A 15,987-nucleotide genomic window follows, 5' to 3' on the forward strand; every position below is an offset into this window, starting at 1 on the left:
TTAATGGGGAACAAAACCCTCTAGATCTGCTGGTATTAGAACAGTGCACAGCTCGGGCACCTTGTGCCTTTGCATCGGATACGGAACATTCGGCCGCACTGATCGTCAGCACACGCTTGTCAAGCGCGCCTCGCAAGCATGGATGGGGTGAGGAGAACTTTCTGTGTTCGCCTGTGTGCATGTATGCAATGTCTTCCTTGTCGCAAAGGTTATTTACGTGTGTCAGGTACTAAACTGATCGTGAGACAAAGATCAGGCTGTGCACAGAGTATTCGCAACTTTCGTGTGGGGGTATCAATGGGAGCCAACGCGCAGGGGTAATTTAATTGTTTCTTCCTTCGGTATCTGCTGGGATGATGCATTTGTTTCTGCACTAAATTATGCCTCGGTTTGTAGTAGGCTCGTTGCTTATAAATGTACCGTGCTTGTAATCAGCCAAGACATTTTAAAAACACAGCTTCATTGTTAATTTCGAGGCTCTTACTTACTAGTGTTTGAAGTTTGAGAAAAAGCACGTAGACGAAAACATGCTCTATTTTCGGAAAAAGACGTAATTCCATTCCCATTCCATGCCGTTCAAAATGCGCTTAATTTCCTTCCTATTCCATTCCTCCAAGCGGTTTCCCCATTCCATTCCGGGGTCGAGAAAATGTGGAATGATTGCGGAGTCATTCCAATTCTGGTGAGGCAACTCCGCAACACTGGTGGGAAGCATTAAACCACACTCTTTGCGCTATTAGCATTGTGTGATGACTGGTTCTTATTTTACTCTTCTGCTACGCTGTATTACATATGTTAACACGATTCCTTGCCGGACATGACGCCTGTATGGAGTATTTCTGCGAAGGCGAAGGAGTTACAAGCACCAGCGTGGCACTGTGTTGGAAGACCCGATTGCCACGCAGAGGGCGCGGGTTGAAATCCCATCCGATCCTAAAAATTTGTTTCTCATTTAATTTTTTCTTATCACGCGATAGCGGTCACGGACAACTATGGCGCCAAAATAAGCTGTTGTGATCTCATAACAGCTTGCGCTGTAACAAACTTCAGCGCCGACTTTGCGCTCTCCCCTGTGGCCTGCGTGACAGGTGCGCAAAAGTCCACTTGCGTTAATATAAACATCTCTGGTTGCCACTGTTTTTGTTTTTCGCACAATTTCAACATATCTTTGCTTTGGAATTCCTGCCTGAGGTACGCACTCATACTGTACCCTGAGATATGCTCACATTGCACGAGCTCAGTTGTTCCGGATTGCGAAGTTTCCTCGTGAACCGAAAAAAGATTGAAAAAATTGCGGTTTCACTCCGGAACGCAATAATAGATAACGTTTCGGTTACGTTTTCGTTCCGGTCAACAATTTCGTTTTTCTTTTTGTTTTTCGTTTTCATTTTTCGTTCCGTTCCGACACACTGCAAAGAATAATCAGATGTTAAATATATAAGTATACTGGTCTTTACTATATATGGTCTATTTACTTTTGGCTCGCCCTTTTCAGATTAACCAAGTAGCCCCAGATGCAAGAAGCGAAAGTTCAGTACTTGTGCCTCATAGAACTTCTCCAAATAGCTTGCCTTACATAAAAACAGAGATTTTTCGAGATAAAGTATGTGCAATATATATGTATGCACAACGTATGGAACAATCCTAAAGCCGGGGACACAAGAGTTAAAAATTCTCTATTGACCCAGCCCCGACTTGGACGCGGCCAGCGGCTTCCGCGGGCTCCGATAGGGGTTCCCGCGAAAGCTCCTCAGGATCAAATAAAGTTCATTGTCTATCTATCTATCTATCTATCTATCTATCTATCTATCTATCTATCTATCTATCTATCTATCTATCTATCTATCTATCTATCTATCTATCTATCTATCTATCTATCTATCTATCTATCTATCTATCTATCTATCTATCTATCTATCTATCTATCTATCTATCTATCTGTCTGTCTGTCTGTCTGTCTGTCTGTCTGTCTGTCTGTCTGTCTGTCTGTCTGTCTGTCTGTCTGTCTGTCTGTCTGTCTGTCTGCCTGTGAGAAAATTACTCTTTCGCAATTGCAAAATCACCCCGCTCGCCACGCCAAGACTCCCGGTAAGCGAGAAAACACGCAAAAAGAAAATACAGGTGGCGACGCCACCTTGAAATTCGCGCACCAAACGTCTTGACTTCATAGATTTTGACGGTGTCCACTATAGTGCCTACGTAGTTCCTGATCGGTGAAATTGTAGTACATTGACCTTTGAGGGGGCCATAGACATAACATATCAAGTTTCGGAAAATTCCGTTGAATCAATGTCTCCAAAATACGACAAATCCGTGCCGTCACGCGCGTAGAGTCGGCGCGAAATTTAAACTTATGGCAGTGAAATTAACGACATTAGAGTTCTCAGGGTACGCTTTATCAACCAAACCAATTAATTGTGTCCCTTTAAGAAACGAGCAAAGTCCATGATCGCCCCCTCAAACCCGGGCCCGACCCTAAGCTCGGAGCTTCAGAACCGAGCCCGGCTACTTTACCCTAAAAGCTACTTTACCCGGCCCGGCCCACGGGCTGGGACGGGTATTCTGGTAGTCTCGAGCTCGTGCAGTGCTCTACCAGGAATACCGAGCGCCTCCACCAGATGTCACGTGGGCGTGACGTTGACGACGGCAGCAGTCGGCGTGTTCTAGATGACACTTTATTTGGGCGAACCTGTGCCCGGAAAATTAAGGGTACAAGCAATTCAAGCTGCACACTGAGAGCGGCGAACAGAGCGTCCTCCGCCGGTTAACTGATCCGCGGCTAGGCGCGCCGGCATTTATGCATGTGGCATCGAATATTCGGGTCTTATAGGGGGATCCCCACAAACGTCATATAGGGGGATCCCCACAAACCCAAGGTGCTGCGTACGTTTCATAACTAGTAAGTTGCTATAGCCTATACGCCTGTTGGTGCCCCATCTGGAGAAGAAAAAAATTTCTTACTGGAGCGACACTAGATATAGTGCGAGTAAGTCACCGGGAAGTATTTTAGGCGTTGCTAAAAGCGTCATGTTCAATCCATCTGTCAAGCTGTACTCGACGTTCCAGTGCTGACAGAACGCCTCAAAGTTCTCTGAAAATGTGGAGTTGTAGCCGCTTTGCAGGAACCCGTACACGTCGAAGTCGCAGCTTCCGTCAGGTCGTGTCTTGCTGCAGATAGCAGCGACCGCCTGCGGCGGTTTGTAGAATACGGTGTTGAATGAAATGTTGCCAATGTATTCCAGAATACCGACGTGAAATGGACCAATGCGCATTCCATGTACCCAGACTATAACGTAACCGCGGCGCTCGGCGGGGTATTCGTCCGTTTTTTCTACGCGAAGGGTTATATTCACAACAGGCGTGTCGGATACGAGGTGAAGTTCTATCCTCGGTACGCCGCCATCATCCGGAAACAACACGTGGACGACCGGCCACGTTATAACAATGTTGCACAAGGCGTCCTTGTACCACTGTGACGTTGCATAGCAGTGTATCGTGCCCGGTGATACCACTGCACTCACTAGGTGCTTTCTGGCTGTAGACGGTCGTAGTAATGCAGAGAAATACTGCGGTGACTGTCGTTGCCATCGAAACCTGGAAAGCGGAAGTTTTATACGACATGTGTTGTGGGCGGACACTTGGTAGTACAGAGTCAATGAAGATAAATGTGCTTGTCGTAAAACTCTTATCAAAATCTTTCTGGATCTGTGCCTTGAATAAGATCAATTTTTCGCTCGGTGAACCGGCCTAATTATTCACATCTAGAAGTCTTACCTAAGCACATTTTCCGCATGAACACTGGTATCAACATCTTTAAAGGGCAACAAAAGCGACGGAAGTAGGGTACGTTAAGGAAATGAACGAGATCCTATAGTTAGTGACAATGTTATATGTGTAAAACAGAAGGGGACTGTGCCACATTATACAAGCCCGGATTTTTTTCAATTACTCAGCTTACACGGAGTATCATGATATATTGTGACAATTCCCAATATTTACTTATAGAAAAATAGGTGGACCTAAATGTCTTGAATAATTACAGATCGATCAGCTCTATTTCAGTTGTGCAAAAGAGAGAGATAGAAGGAATGTAGAAAGGTAGGGCGGTTAACTAGACTATGTGTCCAGTTTGCTACCCTACACATGGGGAGGGGGAATAGGGGAGTAAAAGAGAGAGAGGGAGAGAAGGATAGACACATTTCACATCACACACACAGTGCCGAGTTTCACAGGCGGTCGCTCAATGAAGTTGCTTTCAAGTACCGCAGGAGGGCTCGTGTGGGTTTCTGGGCTGATAAGGTGCCTGGTCGTGCGCAAAATATTAATGAAGATAACTTGGAAGTTATTCATGCAGAAGCCTATGGAAAGTCTGATACCAAATCCAGAGTGTGGGGCGGCAAAATTTAAACTCAGCTCATACATAAAAAAATTGGGGGCCGGGGGGGGGGGTCACAACGTCAGGACCCGCCCTCTGGATCCTTCCTTGAATGGTCAATGAGAGCGTTGGAATGGATACCAGAAGATAGGAAGCACGACCGAGAACGGCAAATGATTATGATTCTAAAAGATTTACTCAGACTTAACACAATAAAAATATAACAAAAAATTACACCCTCTCCCGCCAAAGAGGGCCATGAGGCGATGCGAAGCCGGAGCACTTGCACGATCGCGTTCCGTTGGCGTTCGTTGGGCATGCTACCGACCTCGCATCGTGAAACGCAAAGAGGAGCGCTACGCGCATCGTGTCTTCCCTCTAGCCTAGCCGTTCATTCTCACAGAGCGAGTGGGGAATGCATTCGACAGGCGCGCGAGAGGGGGAGCGTAGGAGAGGAGAGATAGGGGGAGGGGACGCGCATGCGCTGGCTCTCATCGCGGCGTTGCGCAGGAGAGGGGTAGTGGAGAGGAGGCGTGTGGAGAGGAGCTGTGTGGAGAGGGTTTGCGCATGTGCAGTAAGGTGGTTACGCCGCACACCACCACCGGATTGAACTCCGCCATAAGATGCTTCGCATCTTAAAATTGGGGAGGGACGCAGCACGTAGGGAAGGATGTTCCAGCTCCACTAACGTGAAGCCTGGGAAGGGGCGAAGCATGCAGTATGCGCCGGTATTTCCCATAGCAGAAAGCAGAATCTCTGCTAATGAGCAATGAGACAGAAGAAGAAAAAGAAGGAGAACAATTAGAAGAAGAAGAAGGGCCTGACCGAGGTAATTAGCCACATTGTTTGAGAGAGATTTCTTTGATGAGGCACTAGTGGTGCCAAGCCTGAAACCGGGCATGTAGGGAAGCGTGTTTCAGCTCCACTAACGTCGTTGGAAAACTGCGTCGAAATACAGGTTATCCCACAGTTCTTCAATCATGAGTTACGAAACTCCCCGTAGGCCGCATGCATCAAAAGCCGGACACGCCATTGCGCCATCGCGGGGGTCTGCTGATTGTCGCGTCATCTGTTGACAAAAAAGTTACACCATCTCCCGGTAAAGGGAACCATGTGTGGATGCGAAGCAGCCGGGAGATGGTTAGCTTGAGCGGGAGATCGTGTAATTTTATTGAGAGGACGAATGAGAATGTATAAGAGAGACAACGCCGCTCGACGTTGACGTTTCGAATCGGTTTCGCGTTGCCGCGCCGCCTCGGGATCCGCCGCTGGACGCTGACGTTTTCATTCGGCTTCCCGAGCGCGGAGTTCAGGGTCCGCTTGCCGCCGTTCACGCTTCCTTTCGGCTTCGCGAGCCCGAAGTTCGGGATCGCCACGTCGCCGCTCCCGTTTCGCGGCAGCGGCCCGAGCGCTCATCGCGGTGCTGTACAGGAGAGAGAATGAGGCGCGCGTGCTTCGTCGTTTTCATACCGCGGAACTACCGTGGCGCCCCCAGCGGAGTATGCAGCTGTCGCACCACCTGTCATGCGCGCCGCTCCGTAGAGTAGATTCCCAGAGGAGAGGGGGCGAGCGTAGAAGAGGAGAGAGAGGGGGAGGGAACGCACGCGCCGCTCCGTATAGAGAAGAGGATTCCTAGAGGAGGGAGAGAGGGGAGCGTACGAGAGAAGAGAGAGGAGGAGAGAACGCGCATGCGCAGTGGGAGGTGGACGCCGCGGGACGCGGGAATGAGGGACAAAGCCCCCGCCATAAGCTGCTTCGCATCTAAAATAAACTAATAAACGCTTGAGACGATGGCAGCGCTGCGTGCGGCGTTTATCCGGTCGCAAGAAGCGCTAGCAGGAGACGGCGCCGCGGCGCTTTAGTGTTTTGTATCGCTGCTCCCAGATGGCGCGAAAATCTACAGGCCACAGCAGAATCGATCACGGGCATGTCCGGTTTTCGGAACGCAGTTTCGCAACTGGTATGATTGAAGACCTCTCACCGCGTTTTCAACTCAGCTCCGTCATACGGCGCTGACGCGCAGAAAAATCGCCGTTCGCGCTCGCTAGTCAAACATTTCGGCGGCTGTACATATGTGTTCATTCCTTATATCCTTTATATCACGCAGCGCATGCTGAAACATTATCGAACATGACGCAGAACTGGAACAACAAGTACGCATTAGGTTACCTCTATGCCTAGAGTCTAAAGGCCGTGAATCTTGTTGCGGAGTTGTCCTTTGTATTTTTTTTAGTTTTCGTATATCATCATCATCATCAGCAGCAGCCTGTCTACGCCCACTGCAGGGCAAAGGCCTCTCCCATGTTCCGCCAATCCACCCGGTCCTGTGCTTTCTGTTGCCACGTTATACCTGCAAACTTCTTAATCTCATCTACCCACCTAATTTTCTGTCTTCCCCTCACGCGTTTGCCCTCTCTTGGAATCCAGTCAGTTACCCTTAATGACCACCGGTTATCCTGCCGACGTGCTACGTGGCCGGCCCATATCCATTTCTTCCTCTTAATTTCAACTATGATATCCTTAACCCCCGTTTGTTTCGTATATCACCTGTACCTATTCCCCATACGCTATAGTTAGCTAGCAGAAGCTATGTGGATATCCTAGTGCCGCCATTTATCTTTTTTCATTCATGTTTATGTCGTTTTCCGCAGAGACTTGCGGCATGCCTGACTCCAGCAAAGATTCGCGTTGCGAATGTCTTCATTGAGGCAAATGCTCCCGAAATGCTCGAAATAAATGCACACTTGAAGCGAACCCTGCTGGAGACGATGAAGCATTTTATCAAAGTTGCATATAGGGATGCAGATCGATGCGGTTAATCAACACGTTGACGTCACGGAGACTGCTCTATATCTCTCTGATCTCGTGGCACCACCTTCTGATCCAGGTGCACGCAGGCTCAGGTTTGGCTATTGAGGCCACTGTGAGATAATAGGAGTCAGACAATAGGGTCTCCCCACGAATGCTGTGAATACATTGTTTTTCAGGCAGGTGTGCGGATGATTCTCAAGGAAGTGACGATTATACTTTTGCGTTTTCTACGACAGACAGGTTTATGTAATGAATGGTGAGACGTACTACATGGAAAGAGTCGCTCAGGCGGAGCAACTGCCGGCCAGGTCTGCCAGGCTAATCCCACTTGCGGCAACACCACCACCACCATCACCACACCATTGAAGAGTGTACCCGGCATTCTACCCAAGCGCTAAAATCATGTTGCTGAATGACTTATAGTCGGGATGACATACGCTGCAATATGATGAATGAATGACATGGATTATATTCACTGCAGCATGATGCAGTCCTCAAACTGAGAACTGGAGTTGTTGAGTGGGGCACCTTGCACGGAACGCCACGTGCAAAAAGGGGTGTGGTCTCCGCGCGAATAGCTCGCTTAGACAGAAAAAAAAACTGCTATAGTTAGACGAGGCTTGGATGCTTAGTTATTGATACGACTGCACAAGATTTTTTGGTTGAAGATAGTTATCTGTACCAAAAAACAAATAATCTGAAGTTTATGCTTGTATGCGAATGCTTACGGCTCATTCGTGAGCAAGCATTGGCCGGAGAACATCGCCAACAATTAAGCTTATTCATATCATTTTTGACGTCATAGATTGCCATGTATATGACAGTTATCGACGCGTAGTTCACACGCCCGTTTACGATACTCACCAAGAGGTGTTGATTTGCAGTGTAGGGTATGTATACGTCGTTGCCAAGACTGGACAATGCGCAGAAATCGAGTGCTCCTTGAGAGATCACTCTTTCAGGCAGGCCGTAGAACCACTCTCCATGCGTGGAGTTGAGTTCGGAGAACAAAAAGTAGATACGAAGATCCCGCCGTTGAATTTCCCAGGGTTACGAGGACTTATATGAGGTAAGTTTAAAGAAAGAGAAAGTATTGTGTCAACAGTCGTGCGTCACCGCGTTGTCAACCGAGAGAACAAGACCGAGAGCGCCGGTGCATGGCTTCGGTATTGGAGAATGGCAGGAGGCAGAGAAGAGTTCGGAAGTCAGCATAGACGGATAAGATTTAAAAAATGGAGAACCACAACAACGAAACAATCGGTACGGTATTCCGCCAAAGCGTTCCTTATCGGAGCCGAAGAACAGCGGAAAACGCGCCGGAAGTGGAGAATAACATTGACAGTACGAGACCGGAAGTTGATGAGCAACGGGAAACGGAGCAGCGAACAAAACGGACGCGAGATTGATATACATCTCTGAATAGCACACGGACTTGAGCGATACGAAAGTCAGAAGGGTTTGAAGAGCGACGAGAAATCTATAATGAGGCATGGGCGGTGCGCATCCTGTTGTAGTGGAACTCAGCTACTAAAACAGCACATGGCGGTTCATGGTGTTTACATATAAAATAGAAAACGTTCTCCTCCTTGACCATATTTATTTCTGAAATTTCAAAGAGTAATTAAAGGCAATACAAACGTCTACCTTGAAAAATAATTTATACCCTAGGTAACAAAACCGAATTTGTGCTACTCTTTTTAGGGGGGGGGGGGTGGATGAAAGAACGCGTCAGACTGGACGAAGTGAGGACGAAGGATACTTCGTCCTGCCTGAGGCGCGGCTTCATCCCCTTCCAATAGTGCACCAACCATCCCAGTCGAGCACACTGCTGCGTTAATTTACCTTTATTTATAGCAGGCTAACCGATGGGAAAGATGCACTAACACGTTTCAAGCTCCAGATGTGCCCTTCGTTCGATTTCTCGGTAGGCATAAGTTTTTCTGGCCATGTACGAATGGCCTCCGTCACCTGGAAATTTGCTTCGAGAGCACACAGCGTACGAAGGGTCAACGGGGTATTACGCACTCTACGCCATCAACTCTACGGCTGCGTATTAAGGGGGGCTCACATCACCGTGTGACATTGCACTAGCATTTAATGAAAATGCTAGGACAGTAAGGCTGTTGTCCTTCTGGCGCACGAACTCTGCTTCGAGGCGGAAATACTTTGCCGCACCTAACGTTGCACTGAAAGGAGCAATGAACAAAACCTCGTTAATTAGCTTTTTAATTAATAATTTCGGGGCAGTTGTTGATATCGAAAAGTTGCATACCCAGTTCTTAAAAATCCCAAGCGCCATACGTAATGTGGATGTTAATCATCGAAATTGAAGGCCCCGATACAGGCGACACCGAGACTGAGCGCGCCGGCCGCGCAGGAAATGCCGCCGCTGTGTTACATCGGAACGGAACTTCACGTAACGAAATTTGAGAAAAGGCGCGTCGCAACAGAATCTAGTCAGGAAAAACGGCAAGTCGTTGAAAGTGCGCTAGTGGACCGCTTATCCATTAGAGAAAAACGGTAAGAAAAAGTCAGTTTCGCCGCAAGGGCGAAGCAATGAATGCGATAGCAAGAAAAGCGGCCCGTGAAGGACGTGCTGCTACGCTGCAGAAACATCTGCGCCCCGGAAGCAGCTATCGCGCGAGAAGACAGCGGAAGGGCAAGGTTCACCCTGCGCAAATATTAGAAGAAGCGATTGAGCTGGCCGACAACTTTTAAATGCGCCCGTTGCGCTCCTCGCGCCATCTCGCTGGTAATGAAGAAACGCTTATAAGCGCCTGCCGTCTCTGAGTACAGCCAGCGGTAAAGGGTGTGTATATAATGCTCGCCATTAGCTACCTGAAGGATCTGCGCTTTGTGGCGTAGTGGTTAGCGCCAAGCGCTGCGGAGCGAGAGGTCGCTGGTTCGATTCCGCGCTTCCGAAGCATTTTTCTGAATTATTTTTCTTTGGGACTTTTATACATATACACATACTTGTACATATTCGGTGCATGGAGGCGGCGACGGCGAAGGCAAAAACCAGCCGAGACTGTCCATATAATTGCTATCGCAATAAAAGAAAAAATCGCGCCCTTTCATGGCGGCGGCTTAAAGGGTCCTACAACCGATTTTTTTTTTCGATCCAGCTTTTTACGGCGCAATAGAAAGCTCACCCTTAGTAATGACTGTAGCTGCAGCGGTTAATCCCAAAAGCCCGTGGTTATTTTTTAGCAGTATTTTTCGATCTGAAAAGCCCTTGAACTGTACGTAGAAGACCTCCAGCAACGCCGTGAAGTACTAGCGATGCCGCTAGCCCTCCTCGCATTATGCTTAAGGTTTCGGTTTCACAGGAGTGGTTGAAACTGTGGTTAACCACCCTCACATTGATATTTTAGACCGTTTTGTAATGTAAAAAGCGGGTAGAATATGTTTTCCGAACACTCGTCGTAACGTGCACCTCTTTACCGCCCGTGGCCTCCGCGATTAGTTCCGGCAACGCGTCAGCGGAGGTAATGTCGGAGGCGCCGAGGCGCTCTTCATACTTTTCCAGCACGTGGGCAGGTGTCGCTAGGCCCCCAGCTAACAACGTTCATGCTGCCGCTCATGAGCATCGGGTCATACGCCAAGCGAAAGTGACACCACTGTTCTGCTCAGAGCAAACGGATCAATATCTGCACGTTTTACGTTAGAAAATATTATAATAAAAAGTGTGCTGCATTTCAACGCTAATATAAAGACAAAACCAGGATAGAGCATAGTCATGGGACAGGCCAACGGTAGCTTCTCGCGCTTCGCGCGCTCGCGCAACCGCCCTGCTGTGCATGATGCACTGCGTGCGTGCGCTTGTCCCATGCCGTGGAACGTACGTTAGCCGTTCGAACGCCGTTCCTTCTGGTGTTCCTTCGTAAACGTAACGAGCTACCGTTACAGTTCCACCGATCCTTAACGGAACGATGGCGTTCCTCCATTCCTCTAAGAAGGAACTAGTTCCTAGAACTTCGTTCCGTACAACACTGTTCAAGACACGTAAAATCAAATATGAAAAAAAAATTACTATTTTTGTATCGTATTCGGCCAAAAAGCTCGGTAGGGAAAGGGTTAATGCAGCTGGACTCCTCCTGCTCAGAATGTCTCGATGTTGCCCTAATTAAGGTGGGGTGAGACCTTGTTTGGCCAGAAGATTCGATTTTAGGATTTTGCAATCATCTCACAGAGAATTTCTTCATCTTTCAGAAAATTTATCACACTTGGGCAATCGCGGTTTCAAAAATTATTTTTGGTCATTTTTCTTCGACACATTTACAGGAAATGTTGGTGTACCCCCACGTCGTTTCTGAGTTTTTCTTTAAATATATCACCCATTGATCAAAGGTGCGGCTGTTTACAAGGAATTCTGTTGTCCAACTTACTTTTGCTAGCATGCTGGCCTTCGCATAGTAAAACATCTTGTTGATCTAGTTCACACTGGTCAATAGGTAAGGACGCAACCCCAGGTAAAGAAGAAACAGGAGGACAGGAAAGAGCGTCATTTGCAACTGGATTTATTTGAAGAAATGTTCTTTTTATAAACATTGCAGTCAGGTGCGCGGTTACATTTGCGCGGAACAATGATGCACAATCACATGTTTTTGAATACACGTCATGTACAACATGACTTACGTGCCACGCTCATGGTGCGCTGGCGGCCGTTTCGCTGGATTGATCGACACCAAAATTGGTATTGCCCGACATGACTGTGTGACGAACACAAACAACAAGAATTAACATGAAATCATGAAACGCATGTCATCTAAAGCATGACTTAAGTGCCACGCTCATGGTGCGCTGGCGGCCGTTTCGCAAGCTTGATATAGACCAAAAGTGGTATTATGCGACGTCTGTGTGGCGAGCGTAAATAACAGGTGGTAACACGAAAATCATGACATGCATGTCATGTAGGTATGATGTAGACGCCACGCTCATGGTGCACTCGCGGCCATTTTGTTAACTGGATATATACCTCAATTGGTATGTCATGACAGGAGTGGCGAACACAAATAGCAGGTCACGCATCCTATGTATGTAGCAGAATATATGTTTCATTAGCATGACATATACCAGATTGTACGCGCATGCATGTATCACAATCTCGTGATATATGGCGAACTAGATGTCACGACATGAATGACTTCATTAGCCTCAATGAGAAACAAGACGATGTATGCAGCTGTTTGCTGGCTGCTTCGAATAACATCGATTCCCACATTGCGTGGGATCTGCCGATTTTTTTTTTTTTTTTTTTGATCGAAAGCCTGAGCTCCCTTCTCTTGTCATTAACGCAGCGTCCAGTCTGGTCGATATACACTTTGCCGCATGTAAGCGGAATTTCGCAGACCACGCGCACCGCGCAAGGTACACTCGGCCTTGCATGCTTTCTCACACAAAGGGTCAGCTTTTGCGGCGCTGCGATGCGTGGGCACAGGCCGGCCAACTTCCGTGGGGACGAAAAACCAATAGGCACCTTGTACTTGCTGGCCAGCTTCTTAAGGTTGTGGGCAACTTTGTTCATACACGGTGCGACCTGCGGTCTTTTATCCGCCGGCTGCTTTGTTTTCGGCTTGCCTTTTAGTTCCTGAAGGAGGGTTTCTGCTCCCATCACAGAGCAAGTTATCCGGCTGAATTTAGCATCTCTATTTGGTAGTTTCAACTACCAAGTAGAGAGGCTAACAGACTGCGCAGCACTTGCGGCGTAGTCTGTTATTGTACTGAATGAGCTGGACGTCTAGGCATAACGTCACAAAATCAATGCATGATCAGGGACGTTGTTCGGGATGGTTCAAGCTCAGTTGACATCACCTCAACCTCCTGAGGTTCTTTACCGCGCCCCAAATGCACGGCGCAGATGTTTTTGAAACAAGCAAAGCAAAAATGCGCCTGTCGTTGTACAAATGCTTTATTTGGCCACTTGCCGTAGTCTGGAGCTTTTAAGTGACGGTCGCAAACAACCCAAGAAACACGAGCGAGACCGGTCGTTGCGCTTTGCAGCTTTTCTGACTTTCGTCTGCCCGTTTGTGCATGTGTCCTTGTGTACCTATTGAAATAATAAACCGCATTACACACTCGCGCGGACACTCACACAAAAAGGCAAACACGCATCGTCGTGGTTACGCACGCACGTTGGTTGGGCAGCGTGGTTTTGTGATAGCTTTACATAATAATTGTTTCATAACGGCAGTTGTAAAACTTATTCGTTGCCACAAATCTATAGCCCTTGCTAAGTGAATGTTGCTTGAGATAACTATCGTCTATACCTATTCCGAATGGCGCTGTAAAGGATTGCTTCGTGGCTTTATTTACGCGTCTTTTTTTCTCTTTCTGACTACTTGGTGTTTAACAAGCAACATGCGCCGCGCCATAGCGACAGTCGGTTTGTTCTTTGTAGAATTGTGCGCCATTGAAGGCAGCTGTAATCAAAAACACGTATTAAAGGACTTGGTTCTAAACCTTAAACTATCATTTCAGTTGATTCATGACTGCACGCGTGCCTATACAGCATATATATATATATATATATATATATATAATATATATATATATATATATATATATATATATATATATATATATATATATATATATATATATATATTCTGCTAAAACTTCAGGGTCGCTCTACAAACCGCGTGGCTTCCCAGAGTGTTTAATATTTTACAGTGGTGTCGCATGTGTTTCTAATGGGCTGTGTTCAATCGTCCTGGGATGTCACATGCTTTGTAGTGCGGCAGTGTAATTTGACCAAAACGTGTCCAGTTGGTCTCTGCTGTATCTACACCTTACCAAGCAAGCTTTAGTCCCGAAGTTGCACCTCGCTGGACGAACGGTCGGTCCACTCAAATACTCCATTCAGATGAACTTTTTATCGCCAAGGATGATTTTCTACAGTTACTCTCCGCAAGCCTTAATAATTTTTTCGTGTTTCTTTCCGCGGTGAGCAACAAATGCCGCGGAAAAAAATACGCGAAAAAATATTTAGTCATGCGTGTGTCACTGCTTTCACAGTCAATGCGACAACGAAAGACAAAAGTGAGACAAGGAAACGTTTTATTTTTCTCTAAAAATATGAAGTTTCTGCTTTCTTTCATTGAATTCACTGCAAAATGCCCAATACAGGTCCAGCCGCGTTGTCATATCTCGTACAGTCCTTTTTGTGAAGCTGCTCCAACGGAAGCGATAGATGACTGGCATTGCACGCACCAGCACACACAACATTCTGCTCGTCGTGGACAACGGCTGCATCCTGCAAAGCACATAAATATTGCAAATAGTTAGTCACACGTGACAGCGAGGGTGAAGACGCACGTATACATTGCAAATACCTGCAAGGTGAACTAAAACGTTTATAATATGGCATGCAAATTATTTCACCCCTGCAAAGCACAAATATATTGCAAATTGACAGCGACGCGACACAGAGAGTACGAATGCGAGGCAAATGCGAGCAAGGTGAAATAAAAACACACGTCGAAAATATGGCACGGAAATAATTTAACCATGATGTCATACGTCATCAAAGACGCATTTCCAGCCACATAGCGCCACAGTTCAAGTGCGGCAGCCGCAGCCATCACGCCGGCGGCGGCGCCAATCACCGTGCCGCCAACGACTCGGCGAGTTTTCTGCGAGCGGCGGCATACCGCTCGAGCAAGCCCGTCAGCCGCCCCTGCCGCCAGCGAATCTGGAGCAGAAGAGCGAGCGAACGCGGGACCGGCCCCACGAACCGCGCCGATCTGCTTGCGAGCAAGCGACGAGGAAGCCGACGGTAATGGCCATAGGCGTGCACAGGGTTCACCATTAGGGGGGGGGGCGAAGGTTCATCGCAGCGCCCCCCCCCCTACTAAGTCCATGTACGGGGCAGATGTTGCGCCCCCCCCCCCCTCTTAGGTTACTAGAAGGGTCAATGTACGGGGCAGATTTTGCGGCCCCCTCTTAGATGATTAGGGGGGGAACCCCTCCCTGCCCCCCCCCCCCCCTGTGCGCACGCCTATGATCTCACTCTAGCCCAGTTCGTAAGGGCTGATATTGTAAATACGAAATGAAGAAAGTATACGACACTGATGCAGTGTTGTTATCGTTGCGATCGACGTTATTTTGACGTTATTGGATAGACAAATTCAATGTCTGCGAACAAAACTCGCTTGCATGTGCAAGTAAATGTGGTCAACCGTATGAAATAAATGCACAACGACCGGCCCCCATCGCAAAATCAGAAGGACCACCAATAAAGCCGAGCAAGGAACCTAAACGATCAAAAAAACATTGCCCCCCCCCCCCCCCCGCGTTCTTTCTATGTTAAATGTCCCACGCAAGCAAAATGTCACCTCCGATGTGCATTTGCATAGATAACGCTAACGAAATGGTCGGACTCAATAATTACGCACGTGATGAAAGTAAATGAAGGTAAAGGTGACAGCATGTATAATATAGTTGCGTACGTATAGTATATGAAAATAAGCGGGTTGCGAAGATTATCCCGTACGGAAATAGATAATACGTTCTTTCGCTTATGGCCTTCACTGTAAGCGCATAGCTAGCATTTTCTGACCGTGCAAAATTGTTTGAAGGCTTTTTACGCACACAGCTATTTGAATATCTTGTTGCAATTAAAACGGCTGCTCCTCATTCGAAAGCTGTTCAATATTCATTTGATTCGCTTCTGGTTGTATTGGACCCGTACTCTGAAAACTAACAACTAATATTACCAAATATATAAACCAATATTTTCTCAGAAAACTAATATCAGCAAATATTAGATTCATTGCTTCTCGGAATCATATCTCTGTGAA

The 15,987-nt window shown here is 47.3% G+C and overlaps 1 protein-coding gene across 1 annotated transcript in view; it reads right to left on the reverse strand.

Moving 5' to 3' along the window:
- LOC119395911 (uncharacterized) overlaps nt 1-15,987 on the reverse strand; it is a 595,703-nt gene that overhangs the window by 285,630 nt on the left and 294,086 nt on the right. The gene's annotated exons all lie outside the window — the stretch shown is intronic.

The sequence above is a fragment of the Rhipicephalus sanguineus genome, chromosome 6, assembly GCF_013339695.2.
Source record: "Rhipicephalus sanguineus isolate Rsan-2018 chromosome 6, BIME_Rsan_1.4, whole genome shotgun sequence".
NCBI classification, from domain to species: domain Eukaryota; kingdom Metazoa; phylum Arthropoda; class Arachnida; order Ixodida; family Ixodidae; genus Rhipicephalus; species Rhipicephalus sanguineus.